We start from the raw sequence: 23,826 nt of genomic DNA, 5'->3' as shown, positions 1-23,826 counted from the left end.
TATATATATATATATATATATATATATATGCATATCCATACACATATATCTGTGTGTGTGTATATATATATATATATATATATATATATATATATATATATATATATATGCATATCCATACACATATATCTGTTGTGTGTGTGTGTGTGTGTGTGTATATATATATATATATATATATATATATATATATATATATATATATATATATATACATACATACATACATACATACATATAGCTATATATAAATTATATATATATATAATATAGCTATATATATATATACATTTTTGAGTTTCTAATAAAAACAAAACTTAAAATTCGCTAATTTAAAATTCGCTTATTGGCTAGTACAAAATATAATCTGAATATCCCGGCTTAAAATAAACTATCATTGCCATATATGTATATATATTAATGATGGCAATGACAATTTATTTTAAGCCAGGAGATTCAGATTTTATTTTTTAACTAGCAAATTGGATAATTCCATTGCAAATTTTACCTTTTGTTTTTATTAGAATCTCAACAAAATGGTTATGTTGACAAAATATTAATTTGCATCAAAATATATATTAACTAGACTGTATAACGTCAAAATTGTAAAGATGTTTTAAGTCATCTTAATTGATGCAAGTTAAAATGATTTCAACTTCAAACTTTAGTTAGTAACCTATTTTTTACAGCACAGTCCCAAAAAAAAAATCCTGCATGTGATGCACAGAAATAGAGTGATTCGCACTTCTGTGACAAAGGTGTTGAAAATCTAAATGGCTGTATTCTCATGTGTTCATCCACGCGCCGCAGTAAGTGACAAGTGCAGAAGGGCATTATGGGTACAGTGGGTGAGGCAGCCGTGCTGGGAATTGAATCCAATTACATTAGCGGGTGTTATGAAGTCTCTGCGAGCGCTGCCCTGTGGCCCTCCATTATTTCATCTTTTCACACATTGCCGAAGCAGAAAGCTGGTTTGCTGTGCGAGGGATGCGGCGCGTTCATGCATGGATGTGTTTGCGCTTTGAAGAGCACTGTCAGCGAGACGTCTTTGGGCCGTTCATGGTTAGTTTGACTGCTCGCGCTTGTAGAGGACCAGAAAAGATTCATATATCGAGTCTCTGAATGTGTGAATGTGTTCAATAGTGAAACACATTTAAGGCAGATGATGTACCATCTACTATAATGAGTAACGGATGACCATACATGGGCGGTACGGTGGCTCAGTGGTTAGCACTGTCACAGCAAGATAGTAGCTGGTTTGATTCCTGGCTGTGCTATTTGGCATTTCTGTGTGGAGTTTGCAAGTTCTCCCCATGTTCGGATGGGTTTCCTCCGGGTGTCCTGGTTTCCTACAGTCCAAACACATGCGCTATAGACAAAATTGATTGAGTGTATGAGTGTCAGAGTGTATGGGTGTTTCCCAGTACTGGGTTGCAGCTGGAAGGACATCCACTGCGTAAAACATATTCTGGAATAGTTAGCGGTTCATTCCGCTGTCGTGACCCCAATCAGGGACTAAGCCAAAGGGAAATGAATGAATGAATTCTGTATATATACTCACATATTTACATTTAACTCCAGCTTTTCAATCAACAATAACAAACTTGAACAGTTGGGCCGAATCAGCGTGTAACCCATCAGGGTCAGGATGCACGTGCATCAAACACACTGACGTCCTGCTCGCTCATTACTTCCCCTCAAAGCCCACTGACACTTCCTGCTCCACAAGCAAAGCATCAGACAGACAGAGAACAGCAGAGCAGCACAGCTTCAAGGTGAAGTGGCTGAGAGCTGCATTAAGAGCAGAAGCTTTCCTCAAACGCCCTTCAGGAGACCTTTCTGCCTCCCGTTCGCTTTCCCTCCGTTTGGCAGCTGATGAACACACTGCTGCTGCTGCTGTTACAGTGAGCGGCAGAACAAAAAGAGCTGGCACAAAACCATTTCAACAGCATTTAGTGCAAAACGAGCCGTTATATCAAAATACTCACATTTAGAGCATACGCCAAAATCATGACTGACCACTGAGTCCCGACACAGCTACATAGGGACTCACTGAAATAAAAAAAAATTGGATTTAAGCGTTTGTAGACAATATATATGTGCTGAATTTAAATAAACAAATTAAGTTGAACATTACTAACTTTAATTTGTTTGCCTATATAAATAGTTTGCAACCACTACCCTTAAAAAAAATTTAGTAAATCCAATGGTCTATATTTTCTGGCAATATTGTATAATGTGCAATAGGGCTGGTTGATTTAATCGAGGTGATTTTCACGCACATTTTGTCAGTGATGCCGGTTCTACACTTTAAAAATATCTGTGAAAAAGCAGTTTTCCATATTTTGTGATTCATGTTTTTATTTTTCCCTATTTATTTATGCTTTAAAATGCATTATGGGACCTTAATCTTTTTTCTATCAGCTTTTAACCTTGAAAACTTAAAAAAGGGACTTTTATGAACATTTTTAATAGTTTAAAGGGATATATTATCTGGATTGGTGTTGTATATTAAGCTACAAAAACATTGCATCGTGTGCAATAGGGCTGGTCAATTTAATCAAGGTGATTTTCATGCACATTTTGTCAGTTAAGCCGATTCTACACTTTAAGAAAAAATAAAAATATTCGTAAATTAGTTTGTGCTTTATTTTTCCCCAATTATTTATGCTTTTGAACTGAAAAGTTGGAGAAAGTGACTTTTATGAACATTTTTAAAAGTTTAAAGTGATATATTATCTGGATTGGTATTGTATATTTCGCTACAAATAGGGCTGGTCGATTTAATTGAAGTGATTTTCATGCGCATTTTGTCAGTAAAGCCGGTTCTACACTTTAAAAAACATTTGTATATTAGCAGTTTTCCATATTTTGTGATTCATGTTTTATTTTTCACCATTTATTTATACTTTCGGACTGCATGATGAGATCTTGATCTTTCTTCCAACAGCTTATAACTTTAAAAAGTTTAAACAAGTGTTCAACCACTCTTAATCAAACATGGAAAATGCGGATATTTAATGAAAAAGCATCAGGAATTCGATCACACAAAAAGATCAATCAAGCAACATGTGCAACCTCATCCAAACTTTTGTACAAATCAGTGTATGTTGGTTTAAATATAATAAAAGTATTAACAGCACATTAATGACTCTAAACATGAAATAAAATATTCACAATAATGCATCTCACAAAGAAAGACATCTACTCTTATTGTGCAGCGTGAAAGCTCAGCTTTAAAGAGAGCGAAGCAACCTATTTTTAAATAAAACATTCCCTTCGTGTATTTATTTCTGCAAATGAAAAAAGTCTAAATATATAAATAATGAGAACACTCTGCTTTAAACATTTTTAGCTTCCAGTGCAAAACTTAAATCGACAACATAGTTTAAATCCATCTCACAAGTACGCCTCAACAGCGGATCCTGCTCTGTTAATGAAGGTGCACAGCAGGAGGAGAGCAAAGAGTCTTTAGCACCTTTTCATTTAGCATTTAACCAACATGTGAAGTGTGTCTTCACTAAATGTGCGTGACATGTCAAACCAAACGTTTTTTTTCCAGAGTCAAGCATATTGTTTAGTTGTTTTCAATGAGAAACAACAAGTTTCCATGTGTTTTAGAACACCAGCAGCATGATGAAGTGCTGAATGTTCTGTTTAAACAAGCCAACAGTGTGTTAAACAAGCATCTTCGAGACTTAATCTATGGGGTCAACCCTAAATACACTACAGTTTTATAGTAAACTATTTTATAGTATATGGTATAGTATACTTTCTGTTTCTAAAACATATGTTTGTCCACCTTTTCATACTGGTCGCCTGTCAAGTCACTTACAACAAATGAAATCTTGAAGCTAATAGCTAGACTGTACAGTAGGGCCTATAAGATCCTTTATGGGTGGACACATCGCTGCCTTGCTCTATCACTCACTCATTTCAAAATGATATTGTAAACACTTCATTCATTCAATCATTTTCCTTCGGAATAACCCGCCAACTATTCCAGCATGTGCTTTATGCAGCGGATGCCCTCCAGCCGCAACCTATCATTGGGCCAACGTGCTGCACAGGACAAAATTGTACCATCAAATTTTAAACAGTACCACCTCAGCAGCTTTTTGGACTGGTTGCAATACTTAATACATAGACTGATCGTTCCACAAGATCTGTAATAAAGAAATGTTTGCAGTTACCTCCTTTAAAAATCTGTTATAGATAGAGATCTTTCTTTTATTTATTTACAAATGAGATCCCACACACTCTCAGAAATAAAGGCACAGGAACTGTCTCTGGGGCAGTACTTTTAAAAAAGATACATATTTATACCCAAAGATTACATTGTGGTACCTTAAAGGCGCATATTAGTACCCAAATGTACTTAAAAGTATCTTTGATCCCTTCAGGTCCACATATGTACCTTTTGAAAAATGGTCAACTATCGCTGTAGACACATATAGTGTGTTTGGTGATTGTTTGTACTGTTCTTATGTATTGATGGAAGAAATGTTAAGGGTGTGTGTGTGTGTTTTTTATGTTGTGCAGAGCAAAAACCTGCTGAAAAACACCATTTATACAGAGCCAGCCCCTTTAAATCTTTTCCTGTTTAATAAATATAAATGAATAATAAATAAACAAATAAATAATATGTACTATACAGTGAGAACAACTAGGTCAACTATTGCATTATAAATAGATTTTATGCTTATAAAAAATACCCAGGATGACTTTATATATATATAAAGAGCAAGGAAAATTTTACAGTAGGTCTCATAATATTTTTTCTTCTCGAGAAAGTCTGATTTGTTTTATTTAGGCTAGAATAAAAGCCGTTTAAATACTTTTATGAACCATTTTAAGGTTAAAATTATTAGCCCCCTTAAGCTATATATTTTTTGACTGTCTACAGAACAAACCATCATTATACAATAACTTGCCTAATTACCCTAACCTGCCTAGTTAACCTAATTAACCTAGTTAAGCCTTTAAATGTTGCTTTAAGCTGTATAGAAGTGTCTTGAAAATTATTTAGTCAAAGATTATTTACTGTCATCATGGCAAAGATAAAAGAAATCAGTTATTAGAAATGAGTTATTAAAACTATTATGATTAGAAATGTGTTGAAAACTCTTCGCTCCGTTAATCAGATAATTGGGAAAAAATAAACGGGGGGGTGGGGGAGGGGCGGGGGTGGGTGAATAATTCTGACTTCAACTATATATATATATATATATATATATATATATATATATATATATATATATATATATATATATATATATATATATATATATATATATAGCCAAATAAATTTATTTGTTTTCATTTTTGATCAGTTATTCCATTCCTTATTTTTATTGTTATAGTTGATGATGTCTTTACTTCTGGAATGCAAATGTGGAGTTTGTATGTGCAAGGGGGCCTTTAAATCAATCCTTTATGCTTTTAAAGAGGACCTATTCACCTTCTTACAAAAAGTAAAATAAATCTCTGATATCCCTAAAGTGTGTATGTGAAGTTTTAGCTCAAAAACCCCTCGCAAATAATGTTTTATAACTCTTTGATACTGGCCCTTTTAGGCTCTGATCCAAATTGTGCCGTTTTTTTTGGCTACTGCCGCTTTAAATTCAAATGAGATTGTGCTCTTTTCAAAAGAGGGCGGAGCTACAAATGGCTATGTGTCAGCATAGTGGCAAATTCAGAAAACAAGACTAACGTCCTATGCTAATGGAGAAAAGATCGCCACTATTTGGCGGGGCTTTCCCCCACTCTTATGACACGTAAATCGGGAGAATGTTAATCTAAGTGTATGTCCAGACTGTTTTAATCAAGAGTGATTATACAAAAAAACAATTATAATTCTTTTTGCCACACAACTGTGTTTAAACCTCTTATGAAAGTGACATTTGCATAATAGGTGCCCTTTAAACCAACCTAACCATTGTTACTCCACTAAAATCATTGCAAACGTGTCCTAAATGCCCGACTCTAGCCTGAGTAGCCCACACGGCATAAACGGGAAACGAACGTCAGCCTTTTGTTACAGACGGTTGCCTCAAACATCAGACCGGTGTGCCAAACTCCAGCAGCTTAATTCGTCCAGCGAGGCTCAGCCGATCAATCTGTGTGTGTGAAATGCTGCTCTGTAGCGTTTACCGTTCAATTTACCTGTCAAGAAATGCAGCGGTCCGAATACAAAACCGGCCGACAGGAATGGCTCTCTGTTCTCCTGAAAGAGGCACTTTCACCGGGTCACGCCGCTCTAAATCTCACCATCTCTGACAAACTCTGATGGAATTAGTGGGATTTGAGGATTTATTGCTTGGCGGTTGTCATGTGTTTCCACATGCCGGTGGCGACATGAGAGTTGGTGTGCTGTGGACGAGACCCAGAGATCAGAAATGCTCATTAGAGCCGGCGAAATGCGAATGGAATTACATGTGCGCCAGGAGTTAACACTTATTATCTATAAATCAACACGATAAGGACACATAAGGCTGGCGTCATGCCAGAATAGTATGGAAGATCTCGCTCAAAACAAATACATTTGTTGTTTTTTTTTAATTTACCTAATTAAAATAAGCTGGATTTTTTAGTTTTTTTCGGGGGAAACTAAATAGTTTTATGCTTAATTCACTTAAATTTGTAAAAACTAAGAAGTTAACTTAATTCCTTCATGTTGTCCCAATGCAAATCCATGTGGAACCCTGCGTTTTTCACAGTGCTTATTCAAAACAATGAATACATGATTTCTTTTTCACAACAATCCGATTTTGAACATCAGATTTAATTTTAGACATACTTTGTATTTCTCTAACACTGTAAAATCGTGATTTGTGTTGGGACAACATGTAGGAATTGAGTTCACTTGTTAGTTTTTTATAAATTTAAGTAGACTTAAAAGTGCATTATAGTAAAAATATGACTATACCAAGGCATAGTAATATAATAAGAGATCAGTTTATGGAAATGAGCATACTGTGAGCCTCAGACACCGCTGTTGTAAATTCCATGAGTGTAAAACCCCAGGTGGACAATGGGCCAATCAGACGACAAAACAAACTGGGAAACTCACTGGCAATGTTGCCCGCATTTGCATGTATGACTACTTTAGGTCGTTCATTCAGACCTGACGTAAACCCAGGCTCATTTAGCTCTGAGATCATTAATATGCACGCCTCAGGCTATGTTTAATAAGCAACAATGTTTCTAGTGAGAAAACAATGATGGTTTTCCTCCATTACATATTTTAAAGTTTATATTAAACTTACTAAGTATGTGGGTGTTTTTTTTCCGAAAACGCAACCGGAGAATGTTTACTATACGTTACTGGGCAACGACTGCGCAAGACGTGCTTCAGAATGCAAGATTTACAGATTATACATTTATACAGCTCCACTTCGAAGAGGCAATGGGTATGTTTTATTGTATCTTTCGTTAACGTATCGTGTTGTATTGTAAAATTTGAAGTGTATGTTTCAAACAACTTTCATGTCACGTTTGCAGGTTTGTGCGCTCTTCCGGAGTGTCTGTTTGATCATGTGGGTTTGTTTTGTTTTTGTTCTCCACGTGTATCTGTTTTGATCACGTGTGATGACGGCACTCAGCTAGCTTGATGAGCCCGCCAGCTGAGGCTCATTTTCGTGCCTATATATGGGCTACATTTTCTGTGTGTCTTTGTCAGTTCTTTACGTGTGCTTATGTGTGCTATCTGTCTGTGCTCAGGACCTGAGGAGTGTTTACTGGACCCTGTTTCCTGCGTGATTCCTGCCCTGTCTCTCCTAGCACTAGCACTACACTCATTCCTTGCTTTTTGTTTTGACTGTGTCAATAAATATTATTTTTGTTAACTCGCACTTGGATTCACATGAACATTCTCTATTTGTGACAAAACGAACTGACCCACATGATCAAACAGACACTCCGGAAGAGCGCACAAACCTGCAACCGTGACACTTTTATCTGTTTAAGCAGATGATATTACGTTCTTGCTGTGTTTTCTTTGACATTACAGCTTAAAAATACAACACGACACGCCTCTATCACTTTCTTTTGTCAAGTTTAATTATGATCTTGCCTTTATCCACATCTTGTGAGCAAAATAGGTTAAAGTTACTGTGATTGGGTCTATATTTGTCCGAGTTCAGTGTATATCATGCAGTGTGTGTATGTGTGTGAGAGCTGCACGTCAAAACAGAGCACATTAATATTCACGACACAATATATATATATATATATATATATATATATATATATATATATATATATATATATATATATATATATATATATGGTCAGTTAAGGACCTTCTGATTCTATGGGTATTTTATGTAGTAATAAATGATTATGAAATCCCCCCCCCCACCCAAAAAAAAAAACTCAAGAATTGTGTTGTTTCAGCTCGATTTTAAATAACTAGTTTGAACAAATAAGATAAAGATTGCATCCCAGCCACTCAGTATGCATTTTAATAGTTAAAAATTGTTAAACATTTATTTTTGAGTGCCATCAGAGAGCCTTCCAAAACTACAGTCTGTCGCATCTTAGTGCCATGTCACATTGGTGTAGTCTCTCGAATCTTATCGATGATTCAGAAAATCCTTTGTTTCATGCCTTCAGGCAGATACAGTAAGCAACAACGTAAATTAAATTATAATTGATTGACCCAATAGGCAGCACAGTGGCTCAGTGGTTAACACTCACAGCAAGAAGATTGCTGGTTTGAGTCCTGGTTGGACCAGTTGGCACATCTGTGTGGAGTTTTGTATGTTCACACCCCTGTTGGCGTGGGTTTCCTCTGGGTGCTCCGGCTTCCGCCACAGTCCAAACGCAAGCGCTATAGGTTAAAGCCTGGTTTATACTTCTGCGTCAAGTGACCGGCGTAACCCACGGCGCAGGCAACGCGCGTGGCTGTGCATTTATACTTCTGCGCGCTGTCTCTGTTGGTCTGCATTAACACTTCCGAAACGCTAGTTGGCAGTGAGGTGTAAATGTTCCTCTGTGTCGAGTTTCTTCGCTGCTTTTTTGCTTTTGCTGAACACTTCCTGGTTGTACAAGTGGCTCAAACTCGCTCATTTTGAGGCAGGAACCGGCGGACGTGCAACAACTTTAACTATGAGGTAAACACAAAACAAAACTTTCCATCCGGAGCTCCTTTACGGGACTCCACAGTTGTAAACAATCGCTAAATTGGGTTCACGCCATTCGCGTGGCTCTCGGTCCCGCCCAGACATGTCAGCGCTACCAAGCCGACCAATCACAGAGCTTGCGCTACGCGTTGTTGCGATGTGTAGTTACATTTATTGAGAGGTGCACGTCAGTGACGCCGACGGCCATGGCGAAGGGCTATGCGTCAGCGCCGTAGCATACACCGGTGTTTGACGCAGAAGTATAAATCAGCCTTAATAGGGTAAGCAAAATTGACTGTAGTGTATGAGTGTGAGAGTGTATGGGTGTTTCCAAGTACTGGGTTGCAGCTGGAAGGGTGTAAAACATATGCTGTAATAGTTGGTGGTTCATTCCGCGATGGCGACCGCTGATAAATAAGGGACTGAGCTGAAGGAAAATGAATGAATGAAGGATTCACCAAATCATTTACTCAACTGGTTCATTACAGAACGCTGATTCATTCACATTCGATCACTTGAACAACAGTGATTGGACACTATAGGAAACTATTTTCTACATTAAGTAAAAAAAAAACATGAAGCAACTGCCGAACTGTAACAAAGTTACTTATGCCGAAGCACATTTTGGTTATTTGCCCACCTTTATGTGGCGTTTTATTTTGCATATGACATAATCAGCGGCAGAGAATAAAGCAGCACATTGAGCCGGGAGAATAGTAGGTCAGAGACATGATCAAACGGCTGTGTTTGTCTTTGTAGTGCGGATGAGCTCGCGCTACAGCAGGTCTGAATGCGGGATCCTCCCGGGCTGCTGCATTTGAGCAGTTTTTCCACTTCATCACACTGGGAAATGTGTTGTGGAATGGTCCTGCATGCTTATTCATGCGGCTCTGCGTCTGCTCAAGGCTTCGACTAACAGCGATTTTGGCTTCTTCTTCTTTTTATCAACACACCACACCAGCATGTGTTCGTAAACACGCATGCTAATCAATAGCAATCAGCTAAGTCATTACACGATGAAAGATCCGTGCCAAATTTAAATGCTTTAAACTGAATACTAACACACTATTAAAGGAACAATCTACATTTTTTTACAAGTCTTACCAGTTTTAAATCCATTCAGATGATTTCTAGTTCTGCTGGAAGCACTTTTAGCTTAGCTTAGCATACATCATTAAATCTGATTAGACCATTAGCATCAAAAAAAAAAAAAAAATATATATATATATATATATATATATATATATATATATATATATATATATATATATTTTTTTTTTTTTTTTTTTTTAAATCAATGATAATCTACTTTTTTTGCAAACGGACATTTTACAAGTCTTGACATTTTTTTTTATTCCATTCAGATGATTTCTAGCTGTGCTGGAAGCACTTTTAGCTTAGCTTAGCATATATCATTGAATCTGATTTGACCATTAGCATCAAAAAATAAATAAATAAAAATCAATAATAATCTGCTTTGTTTTGCAAACGGACATTTTACAAGTCTTACCATTTTTAAATCCATTCAGATGATTTTAGGCTCTGCTGGAAACATTTTTAGCTTAGCTTAGCATACATCGTTGAATCTGATTAGACCATTAGCATCGAAAAATTAAAATTAAAATTTGTAAATCTATAACAATCTGCTTTTTTTTTTTTTTGCAAACAGGGACATTTTACAAGTCTTACTATTTTTAATCCATTCAGATGAATTCTAGCTCTGCTGGAAGTAATTTTACCTTAGCCTAGCTTATCATAAATCATTGAATCTGATTAGACCATTAGCATCAAAAAATAAAAATAAAAATCAATAATAATCTTTTTGTTTTTGCAAATAGGGACATTTTACAAGTCTTACTATTTTTTAATCCATTCAGATGATTTCTAGCTCTCCTGAAGCACTTTTAGCTTAGCTTAGCATATATCATTGAATCTGATTAGGCCATTAGCATCAAAAAATCAAAAATCAAAAATAATCTGCTTTTTTTGCAAACAGGGACATTTTTCAAGTCTTACTATTTTTTTAATTCATTCAGATGATTTCTAGCTCTGCTGTAAACACATTTAGCTTAGCTTAGCATACATCATTAAATCTGATTAGACCATTAGCATCAAAAAAAATTAAATCATTAGATTTTTATATTTAAAGCTTGACAGTTTGCATTGATAATACAAATTGTTAAGTCTTAAGTAATATATTGTGCCTGCTACAGCCGCCATGGTACAGACACAAAATTAATTGATCATTTCAACAGAATGAGATTATAATTAAGACATATAATTATAATTCTAGCCATATATGTCTAGAAAATAGCAATTTGTAATTTTCTGTTGGTCTAAGTATACTATATAATTAAAGAAAAGTCAAGCTTTAAATACGAAAATGTATCATTTTTTAGAGCGAGATGCTAATGGTCTAATCCGATTCAATGATTTATGCTAAGCTAAGCTAACTGTGCTCCCACCAGACTCAACGATCAGTTGAATCGATTAATAAATGCTAAAACCCAACTGTTTAACTCTAAACGAGTTGTAAAATGAGCGGATTGTAAATAAATATCCAAATGGAGTGCTCCTTTAACTGCATACTGCATATAAACACGATATAAAAGATTTTCAAACAGTGACCTCGATGTGTCCACATTTAACTCAGCTTCTGGTGTCCAGCTATCGTCTTAGAAGTATGCTTATTTAGCATTCTAATCCAATTTAGTGTAAAATGACTTCACATTAGGCAGTCGGGCTTAATAATGAGTCACCGAGATGCTATATCACAGTTCTGGTGTGTTCGTCACACTGGAAATGGAAGGTCAAGTCGAGAGCACTGCCTCAGGATGCACTCAGGATTACACCGTGCTCTGTACGGCAGATTTGGGCAGATGAAGTAGGTCACACAGGTTCTCATGCATACAGGAAAACTGTATGGTAAGCACAAAACATACTGCAGCAATAGTAGTGTTTTAGCATGCGTTGTGGAGGTTTAGTCTTGATAAGAGCCACGCACACACACTTCATCTACCTAATGAACTCCAGGGGGGCTGCTTAAATTGATTTCAATCAACAGCATTATCAGTCATATTAGATCCCGTAGCATCTGGTAGAAGACAAATCAGACACAGTTCAGAAACTTCAAGACTGCTAATAAAAATATCCCTTCATAAGCCTCCAGAATACATAAATGGACAGATTTCAGCTTTATAGTAGTCCATTTTAAATAGGTTTAAACACCATTTTACAAAAAAAACTAATCAAAATTTGCTCACAAATCATAATATTTGAACTAAAGTAGTTAATTTTAAACTACTAATGTACTCATGCATTTTGCAACTCAAGACTAAAAGCTTTCCTTTGAATTCTGTGACTGAACGTGACGTTGACAGTGAATTTTTGAGCAAAAGTAAACAAATGCAAAATTACAAGATCCTTGTTTCCCACAATCTTGCGCAAAACTGCACATTTTATATGCTGTTTGTTCATTTTCATATACAAAACTTGGCGAAAAGCCTTAATTTATTGTATTTTCTTTTGAACAAAACCGTAATAACAGTAATAACCGTGATATAGATTTGCTTGTGATTTGAAATTTTCTCCTAAAACCACTTTTATCTAGGTTAGCAAGTGGAGTACGCATAAGAAAGAAATCTACCAGTGCTTGCTTCCAAGTGTGTACAGCATATTGCAAGAGAATCCAGCCAATCTGGGAGTTGAAAAAAAAAACCACAGGGAACAGTCAGAACAGGAAGTTCATCCTGGTGTCAGCGGCTGAAAGATGAGAACCTGAGGGAATCTACTCAAGGCTGCTTAATAACTCCTCAAAAACGGCGCTAAACAGGCATGCAGGTGAGCTGCGAGACCCTCACCGCAAAGTAGGACTGCAAAACATATCATTTCGGCATGGATGGCAGGACATGCAATGTTGGGCGGCATGGTGGCTTACAGCAAGAAGGTTGCTGGTTCAGTTGACGCTTCTGTGTCGTGTTTGCTATAATTTATTTATGCTTGTAAGTTTGTTATTTATTGTTATAATATAATTGATATGTAGTTGAAGTCAGAAGACTTAGCCCCCCTGAATTATTAGATCCCCTGTATTACCCCCATCCCCCAATTTCTGTTTAACGAAATACTTTTTTTCAACACATTTCTAAACACAATAGTTTTAATAACTCATCTCTAATAACTGATTTATTGTCTCTTTGTAAATAATATTTGACTAGACATATTTCAAGATACTAGTATTCAGCTTAAAGTGACATTTAAAGGCTTAACTAGGTTAAGTAGGTTAATTAGGCAAGCCATTGTATAATTATGGTTTGTTCAGTAGCCAATTGAAAAAATATTGCTTACCAGTTAAACTCTGCTGTTATTTTGGGATTTCCGCTTGGATTTTGCCTACCCAAATTTAAAAGCTTCCCAAATCCACATACAGAGGTGTAAATGCAAAAATTTGGTATCATTTTAAAGAAAACCCTTTGAATTTTCATGAAACAGTATTGAAAGTGTTTGAAATTGCTGTATATGTTGTTTGTGTTATAATAAACACCTAAAAAAGAGGCGCTTTTTGTATTTTTTTTGTATAAACTCAGATTTGAAAGTGTGCCTTTTAGGTTCTGTGTGGTTTAGCGTGCTGTAATTAATTTTGGCGGTTCCTGCACATGTCTGTAATCATAGGAAAAAAGAAAAATGTCTCCACCATAATCTATGCAAAAGTTATTGTATTCCAACTGATGAGAGGTGCTGTACAAGCCACAGGGACCGATCATTGTTTACATATTTCACTATTCTTGTGTTTGATTAAACATAATTCACTGTGTTTGGAGCACGTCAGACATATAAAAGGATTACTCATGCACATCACCTCAACAACAGAGGAGAAATGGCTCTGAAGCGCACAGCATAAGGTGAGAGATGACAGCTGTCTGTGCTATCTGGGGCTGCTTATTGATCATGAATGTATTGTTTTCACTTCTGCGCCATGGAAACACCACAATTCATTCGGCAACTGTTTGATATGTGAATATAATTCAGTAAAAATAATGCTAGAGCCGTATGAGCACTTTCAAGAGCTTTCATTTGAGCTATAACTTGTACATGTGTCATAAGAAAAATATGAAAACGAACCAATGTAAAATACCCAGCTCAGGGATCCAAAATACTGTGTATTTAAGTGCAAATAACTTTTGTACAGTAGAATAAAAACCAAAGTGATGCATATGTGCATAAAATATAGATTCTACACTTTAAAACGAAACCACGTAAAGGGGTCTGGTGCAATGCTAGCCCTTTAAATCTTAAAGCGAAAGTCGATGACGTCACAAACCCAGTACCGGGTTCGCAGAGTTTATTGGTTCAGGAGGCTAATAATATTGACCTTAAAATGATTTTAAAAAAAATTAAAACTGCTTTTATTTTAGCCAAAATAAAGCAAATAAGACTTTCTCCAGAAGATAAAATATTATAGGAAATACTGTGAAAAACGCTTTGCTCTGCTAAATATCATTTGATAATATTTTCAAAGAAAAAAAAGAATCAGGGCGAATAATTTTTACTTCAGCTGTGTATTATTAATCTACAAAATCACCCCAATCAATCTAAAATGACGAATTCTTTCCAAAGAAGGCCATCTGGTGAAATTGTATTCACATCGCAATATTTATCGCAGAAATACAAAATCACAATGCCCTACCGCCAAACGTTTTCACCCATTATAAAAGCCTGTAAATACGCTGGCAAATCATAAACACAGCAGGCATGTTCGGCTCTGACGGTTAATCATCCACCTGTCTCTCCTCTCTCATCGCGGGGGGCTCTTCAAAAACCCCTTCCTCATCAAGATCCTCGCACTCTCTGGTTACCTTAAGCACACCTGGGATCCACTCAGTCAAAATCCAAAATCAGGGTGAATGGGGCCACATGCCCGCCAAACAGGTGCGGCAGGGCGATAGTGTGTTTGTCATCCGGAATTGGCTTGTGTTTGGATGCCTCGGGACACAAACGGCTCCGGTGATGGATATAATGGCGCGAGAACGATAGCCTCCCCTGCAGAGATCTAATAAATAACGCAGGAATCAAATGGAGATAAGGTTTTGCCGCTCCCGCGAGGTTAAGAGCTGCTAAATGAGGTTAGCGAAAGAGTATCGCCTCCGATAAGGGTTAAGCCCACTTCAGTGAATCTGCCGTTAAATCACATCGGACTGGAGTATCGTTTATTAAACCACGAAAGGAAAGAAGGGTCCATCTCTGTAGGAATGTGTGAACTATATTTACTGTAGCTGTTCCTGCAGGCTTCAACAAGGCTTGTGTTTAGTATTCAAAAATAAGAGTTGGAGAAATTTGTTACGATTCGTAAATTAGCTTAAAATATAGTTTCTACTGTCTCTTTAAACAAAATGGTTTATTCCACACTAATTAAATCCGAATCCCATCCTTTTTCAGAAATCTGAATCCTGGAACACTGTTAAATAATACTGTTGTTATTATAATATCCGCTTGTTAATTCGGCACGTATAAAATTACCACTTGGAATTGAAAAAATGGTCGTTCATGACCACTTTTAGTCTTATCACACATTAAAGTGAATTTCTGATGAGTTCATGATGTACGCAACAGTCTGCATCACAGAGACCAATATTTTACAGTTCATAAAAAATAATCACTTTCTGTCCATCTGATATTAGGCTAAAGTCCCTTTAAGGCAGGTAATGTCACTCGGTGACTATCTTTAAAATGCCTCTCAGCCAGTCTGATCGGTCATTCTGTTTGAATAGGGAAGCATCAAACTCTCAAAAATTGCTTGCCAAGCTTACGATAGAATTTAATAGTAGGAATCGCCAAATAAAATGTAACAACTTCTGTCTCTATAGTTTCATTGCTAAACGTTCGTGCCACTGCTAAACTTTCGTGTCACATAAACTGCAGAACCTCATGCCTGGTCTGAGAATCATTAGCCTATAGCAATCAACGATTGGCTCCTGTCCTAGGAGGCGGAGCCTTACTTGCCATATTGACCATTACGCTGACCTATATATATATATATATTTACTTATTTATCTATTTTTCATACTAATAACATTTTCAGTGTGATTATTGCGCTGACAAAAACTGTGATTAAACATAAATTTACAATAAATAATTTTAGAAAAACAAAATACAAGCAATCAATGCAACTGCTTGCCTATATAAAAATCTGACACGACATTTATGACATACAAATACACATATAAAATATTTTTTTATATATGCAACATATATGTCCAAATATTGCAAAAAAGTTATTTTGGTGGTATATATAGTTTTATTTCAATCATATATATATATATTAATGAGAATTTTCTGGATATATAAATATATATATGAATAAGAGTTTTCTGGATATATATATATATATATATATATATATATATATATATATATATATATATATATATATATATATATATATATATATATATATATATATATATGAATGAATTAATTTTCTGGATATATATATATATATATATATATATATATATATATATATATATATATATATATATGAATTCTAAAGGTTGCAAAAACTATAACTTTGCTGCAAATACATCCATAAGTAAAATCCAAAATGAACTTGTAGGTCATATAAATATAATTGGCATACATTAGATTTCTATGTGGTCTTGTCATATCATGCTAGCATTGACAGACTTCAGACAACTTTTGTTTTTTGTTTAAAAAAACAAACAAATCTGAACATTCCCAAATCATGAGATAAATAATCCAAACATCTATTTGGTTCAAAAAAATCGAGCGACATAGTTCAAACGACTGCCTCATTTCTCAGAAAGCGCTTATAAAAATGGAACGAAACAAAGCTGCCTAAAAATAAAACCCATTTCAAGAGTGTCAAGCATGAGCTCTTTGCTCTGTGCTCCTTTCATAGAGAATGCCCCAGAAAAAAAGCTGAAAAACTTCACCCAGGTTCTTGCCTTTCAACAACTTTCATCATCTCCAAATTATTCACGCTTAAATGATTAAAAGAGTGTGTGTAAGAGAGAATTAGCACTCGCGGGGTTGGGCCCGCCGGCCTCCGTAGACCTGAATCAGCCGTCCTGACACTAAGAATAAGCACCCTGTACATCTGTCCTCGGTAATAGATAACCGCCGGGCCGCGGCCGCTCACCGACTCATTCTGAGTGAGTAATGGATGGCACATTTAATCTGCTGAGGTAGTGATACCGCGAGAGCAAGCAAGAGCGCCATAATCCTTGTAATCCGCGGTAAACAAAGTCTTCCCCTCCATGAGCTTTATCGGCACGCTCCGACAGTGGCACTGGGAAAATATAAAGTGCTTTTGAACATATTAGTGTAATCCAATCCAGAGCAGAGGCGCCCAAGAGGTCTCTGGCAAACTCGGAGCGTGTTTATTGATCTCTGCGGCAAGCCAAATATGGGATTCATCTTCAGGGACTACACAAGAGGCCTAGTTTTGTAAGTAAAAGAGTATTAGCATGAGTTAGCAATTAGCATTACATGTGCAGATAAACATCTTCAAGCCATGCAGGACACACAACAATAATAGGAGATCCGACAGAAGCAGGATCATGAGGAAAGATTAAAGGTGGGATGGGAAGTTTTATGAGTGTGGATTTAAACAAGTAAGGAATCAATCTGCAACCTATTTTTAACAAGGTATCGAGAGCGACAAACCTAGCATTTAAAGATGGCATTGAGATAGAAAAGATGTCCAAATACCTCAAGTGCTATGCTAAATTGCTAAATGCTACATTTTAGCATGCTCTACAGACATGAATTATTCATCTGGTTTCTTGACTAAAATCATACTGAGGTAAATATAACATTTAAATAGATAAACATCATGAATGTTGTTGAAAAATATATCATACTTTTTGGTTTGGGTTTGTTAAAGGGATAGTTCACCCAAATATGTAAATTTCCCCACTTTCTACTCTACCTCAAGTAGTTCCAAACCTCTATGAGCATAGTTCTTCTATGAAATAAGAAGGAATATACTTGGAAGAAAGCTTCAGTATAGTAAATGGTTACAGGTTTTCAGCATTCTACAAAACATCTTATTTTGTCCTTTATAATCACAATGGCTGCAGTTATTTGATTAAAAAACTGTAATGTTATTTAATGTTATTTAATAATAAAATAATTTTAAAAAACTGTTTTCTGTGTGAATTTATTTTAAAAATATTCAAATATTTAAAATTTTCAGCTTTATTACTCCTTTTTGAAGTGTCACAAGAACTTCCACAAAATCATTCTGATTGGCTTATGTGATGCTGAACATAGCATTTGATCAACGCAAAAGAGTTAAGTTCAAAAAACAACATCTATTTGAGAAATAAGAGATATAAATCATGTATATCTTTATAAAAAAAATAATGTTTAAAAAATAATAACTGCTTTTATTCTAGCTGAAATAAAGCAACTTAGACATACTGTGAAATTATCAGACATACTGTGAAAATTTAATTGCTCTGTTAAACATAATTTGGGAAATATAAAAAAAAAATTCAAAGGGGGCTAATAATTCTGACTCCAACTATATATATATATATATATATATATATATATATATATATATATATATATATATATATATATATATATATATATATATATATATATATGTATGTATGTATATATGTATATTTATATAGTTGGAGTATATATATAATATATAATTGTATATATATATATATAGTTGAGGTCAGACTTATAAGCCCCCCTGTTTATCTTTCCCCCAATGTCTGTTTAACAGAGAGAATATTGTTTCAACACATTTTTAAAAATGATAGATTTAATAACTCATCTCTAATAACTGATTTATTTTATCTTCGTCATGATGACAGTAAATAATATTTGACTAGATATTTTTTTAACATTTCTATACAGCTTAAAGTAACATTTAAAGGCTTAACTAGGTTAACTAGGCAGGTTAGGGTAATCAGGCAAGTTATTGTATAATGATGGTTTGTTCTGTAGACTATCGGAAAAAAAATACCTTAAAGGGGCTAATAATTTTGTCCTTAAAATGATGATTAAAAAATTAAAAACTGCTTTTATTCAAGCCGAAATAAAACAAATAGGACATTCTCCAGAAGAAAAAATATTATCAGACATACTGTGAAAATGTCCTTGTTCTCTTAAACATCATTTGGGGAATAATTCAAAAAGGGAAAAAAAATTAAAGGGGGGCTAATAATTCTGACTTCAACTGTATATTATATCAGTATCAGCATGTTGGGCTATGTGGCCACCCCATTATGATTTTGCTGTTGATATTACTAATTAAAAGTAATTAATTCAATTAATTAAAATTACATTAAATAACATAAAAATATAACATTACACTGAATTAATTGTTTTTGTGTGCCACCCCAAGATTTGGTATGGCCTTAAATGGCCACCCCAAAGAAACATTTCTGGGGCGCCACTGATGCCCTGCCCCCTTGAAGATGCTATTTCTACATTCGCATGGCCACTCTCCACCACTCTCACTGGCAGAGCTGTGATATAAACAGCTATTGGCTATTGTTTTAAAAGAGGGCGGAGCTACTTTATGTACCACCCTTAAGTTCAAATTATGTCTCATATCGAATACAAATGCACTTTTCAAAGCACTCCACAGGAGCTTTAATGCCTTTTTGCTGAATGAGAGTTCTTATTGAACCCACGCTAGTGTGCACAGCTAATAGTGCCAATGCCAAACCCTGTCGGAAATGTGTTCAGCCAACTCAGAGAAGAATGTGAACAGTCGGCCAACCATAAGTATGACTGTGCCAAAAACCTGGGCAATCTTGCCTGACACAAGCCCTATACAAAACATTTAAAAAGCTGTCATCCATGCCAAAACAATCCCATCATGATTCTCACTCAAATTATTATGACACCATTCATACACACACTGATAATTACAATTATACAGCCTAAAAGAACTGAACGTAACTCACTTTATTGATCCAATATCTTATGAAATCATGAAATGTCTTTATTTCCTTATGAATCACACTGATACAGTATTAAAATTGATTGGATTTATGTGTAACTCTTGATTACACTGCAAAATAAGTTCTTACGTTGAGTTTTTGTCTTGTTTCTAGTCCAAATATCTAAATTTTCTTAAATCAAGAAGCCTTTTCTATAGACAAGCAACAAATATAATCTTGATTTAAGAAATAATCCATCAAGATTGAGTATGTTTTTATCTAAAATAAGCCAAATAATCTTGTTTTTGCGCTGAAATTTGATTTTTGAACTAAGTGGTTCTCGAACTTTTTTCATCAAGTACCACCTCAGAAAAAATTGTCTCTCCAAGTACCACCATAATCACCAGTATTGAAATAAAATAGCGTAGTTGGTCAAATTAAGCAGCTTCAGCTCTGCACAGAGTCATGTTCATTCAACGAAATTATATTCCACACAAAATATGAAGCAGATCAGTTGGTACTGACTCGACATTCTGAAAAGGTAAGATGTTTTCAACTGGGGATGCCTGGAATACGCAAGCGCTTCGTGCTGCAGTACTTAATAATTTTGCTAGCCTGTGGGTTAAATTTTGCCGCTCAAGTGGTCGAGATGCAACAAGAGAATACGGTCATTTTTCAAAATAAAAGATTTTTCAAAATAAATGATTGTTCAGACTCAGATTATAAATAAAACTCAAATAATTCATGATTTTTTTTGAGTGGTCCGGTACCAGTTGATTTATAGACTGGTGCCAGTCTGTGGTCCAAGGGTTGGGGACCACTACTCTAGCACGTACAGTATGTGCTCTGCCAGCACCACGCACCTCTTTCTCTTTCAAAGACTTTTGGCCAGCGGAGAAATTAAAATGGTCGTGCCGAACTGAGTCTGGTTCTCTCAAGGTTTTTTTTCTTCACTCCCATCAGGTGAAGTTTTTTTTTCCCTCTCCTCTATCGCCACTGGCCTGCATGGTTCAGGATTGGTAGAGCTACACATCGATGAATTTGCTCTTCAGTGTTTGAACTCTCAGTAATGATTAAATCACACTGAACTGAGCTAAACTGAACTGAACTGAACTTAAACACTAAAAACTGAACCACACTGTTCCAGTTACTATGACCATTTATGTGAAGCTGCTTTGACACAATCTACATTGTAAAAGCGCTATACAAATAAAGCTGAATCGAAAATTGAATAGTTCTGCACCAATTGAATAGATTTTTAGCAGCTGATGATGCGATGCACTAAAGTAAACATCCTAAGCACAACGCTTTGATCGTAGGCTTTAGAGCAGGGGTTCTCAACTGGTTTGTTTATGGGACCCACATTTTTACATGGTCATCAAGCCACGACCCAAATTTTTAGGAGCTATATAATACAATTTCAGGAATTATAATTAGTTGGTATTTATTTGTTAACATACACAAGTAGTGACAGATAAATCCTAAGACATTCACAGAGACTTACAAATAAACAATATTTTATTGCTGTCATTTAAAAAATGATCAAATTATAGAAATATTACAAAGTAAAAACGACAAATACTGTAAACAGTGGCAAGGGTAAGGAAATGTTCAGTTACCATGAACTAAACTGAACTGCTTATAAAACATGTCTGGTTTCTAAATGTTTTTTTAATTTGAAGGTGTCATGCTCTCTTATGAGAGCACCTCACTACACATGACACTGAGGCTTTAAGTCTTTTTGGTCATCAATTTATGTAAATCTATACTTTACATATTCGGGATCGTACTTGCGCTTCGACATATTTGTTGCTATAATTAAATTAAATTTCACAAGTCAAATGGTAGGGTTGGCGGGCACATTTTGCTCATACCGGACTTTTATTTTGAAATAAGTAAAAAAAAATTTACTTTTGTTGTTGTTCTTCTTTTTTGACCACACACTCCGCGACCCACTGAAAATGTTCCTGCGACCCACTTTTAGGTCGCGACCCACCAGTTGAGAAACATTGCTTTAGAGAACAGCCACTGATCACAAATCTCAGTTTTTTTGCAGTTTATGCATTATGGTGTACACTCACTGGCCACTTTATTAGGTACACCTGTCCAACTGCTCCATCATGCAAATGTCTAATCAGCCAATCACAAGGCAGCAGCGCAATGCATCTAGGCATGTAGACACAATCAAGACGATCTGCTGCAGTTAAAACAGAGCACCATAATAGGGAAGAAAGGTGATTTAAGTGACTTTGAACATCAAACCTTGAGGCGGATGGGCTACAGCAGCAGAAGACCACACCAGGAGTCACTCCAGTCAGATTAGAACAGGAAACTAAGGCTACAATTCGCACAGGCTCACTAAAATTGGACAATGGAAGATTAGAAAAACGTTGCCTGATCTGATGAGTCTGATGAGTCTCGAACATGTCAATGAGTTCACTGTACTTAAATGGCCTCCACAGTCACCAGATCTCAATCCAAGCAACTGCATGATGCGTCATGTCAGTGTGGACTAAAATCTCTGAGGAATATTTCCAGTACCTTGTTGAATCTATGCCCCGAAGGATTAAGGCAGTTCTGAAGGCAAAATAAGGTCCAACGCGGTACTAGTAAGTGTACCTAATAAAGTGGCCGGTGAGTGTATAGTTTTATAGTAAAGTGAGAGTGAGTTTCAACTAAGGCAGCCTACAATTCCTTACTCTTAACTGTGATCTACTATATATAGTCTTTGATAAATACCAATACATAAAAAAGTGTGCGTGTGGGACTTCACAGAAGAGTTGCACACAATTAACTCCCTCAAAATGACAGCTCGCAAAAAGACAATCAGGTTTGAAATCTGGCCTTTTCAACAAACGCAATCACAACAAACGCGCGCTCCATGTCGTGACTGTTTCTGCGAGCGTGTTTGTAGTGGAGTGCGGCCTGCGGTGCCTTTTGATTAACTGCAGCCCCAAACAATATGCCTCCAATAGAGGAGAAAAGTGGAGACCCTAATGAGCCGAACGCGATTTGACTCCTGCAGGGACAGACATCTATTGAAAGCCGAATAATCAACTTCTTTTGTCATATCATCACTTACTAACATCGTCCCTGAACTCAACAACAGCAACCAAACGCCAAGAGGAAGAAAACTTTCAGTTTGTTTGCGCTGTTAGGGTCTCCAGCTGCGTATCAGGTTTTATCTTCCACGGAGGTCTTATTTACAAACCCTAAGAGGTGTTCGGCAGCTGTAGCAGTGACTCACTCTCACTGCAAACGTCATGATCAAGATGCACAGAAAGGCCCATTTAGGGCCCTTTTAATCTACGCTCGACAATACAGCCACAACATGAACTAATCAAAATCTCTTCTTAAACAAAAGCAGAGGAATGCCACAGAGTTATTATTTGGTTTTCCCAGAAGAACATGGAGCAAGGGAGGCAGGGTTCTGTCATTTGAGGATGTTCGCCCTCTAGTGGAGAAGAAACTGCAAGTGTTGGCTGGTGTTCAAAGGGCCCCGGGCAATGGCACACTCAGCATTTAGTTCATTCAAAATGAACACAAGACAGCCAAACAGGGTATGCACTCAAAAATGAGGTGTTCAAACTACCTGTTTAACATTATTACAGGTTTTTCTTTAGGTTTAACCTAATTGTTTTATGTGTAATCAACTTAATTTTGGAAACTTAATAGATTTGTGTAGGAATAACATGACGGATTTGTGTGGAACACATCATTTTTAATACTGTGGATTGCCATCAAATTGCATTTTGACTTGGAAAAACAATGAA

The 23,826-nt window shown here is 36.0% G+C and overlaps 1 protein-coding gene across 4 annotated transcripts in view; it reads right to left on the bottom strand.

The window, feature by feature from the left end:
* Positions 1-23,826, bottom strand: part of ttc28 (tetratricopeptide repeat domain 28) — a 500,907-nt gene that overhangs the window by 282,376 nt on the left and 194,705 nt on the right. The window lies entirely within an intron of this gene.

Source organism: Danio rerio, chromosome 10 (genome assembly GCF_052040795.2).
Source record: "Danio rerio strain M-AB ecotype USA chromosome 10, GRCz13ab, whole genome shotgun sequence".
NCBI lineage: Eukaryota > Metazoa > Chordata > Actinopteri > Cypriniformes > Danionidae > Danio > Danio rerio.
The sequence above is the reverse complement of the archived record's forward strand: the minus strand, read 5'-3'. Positions and strand labels throughout refer to the sequence as shown.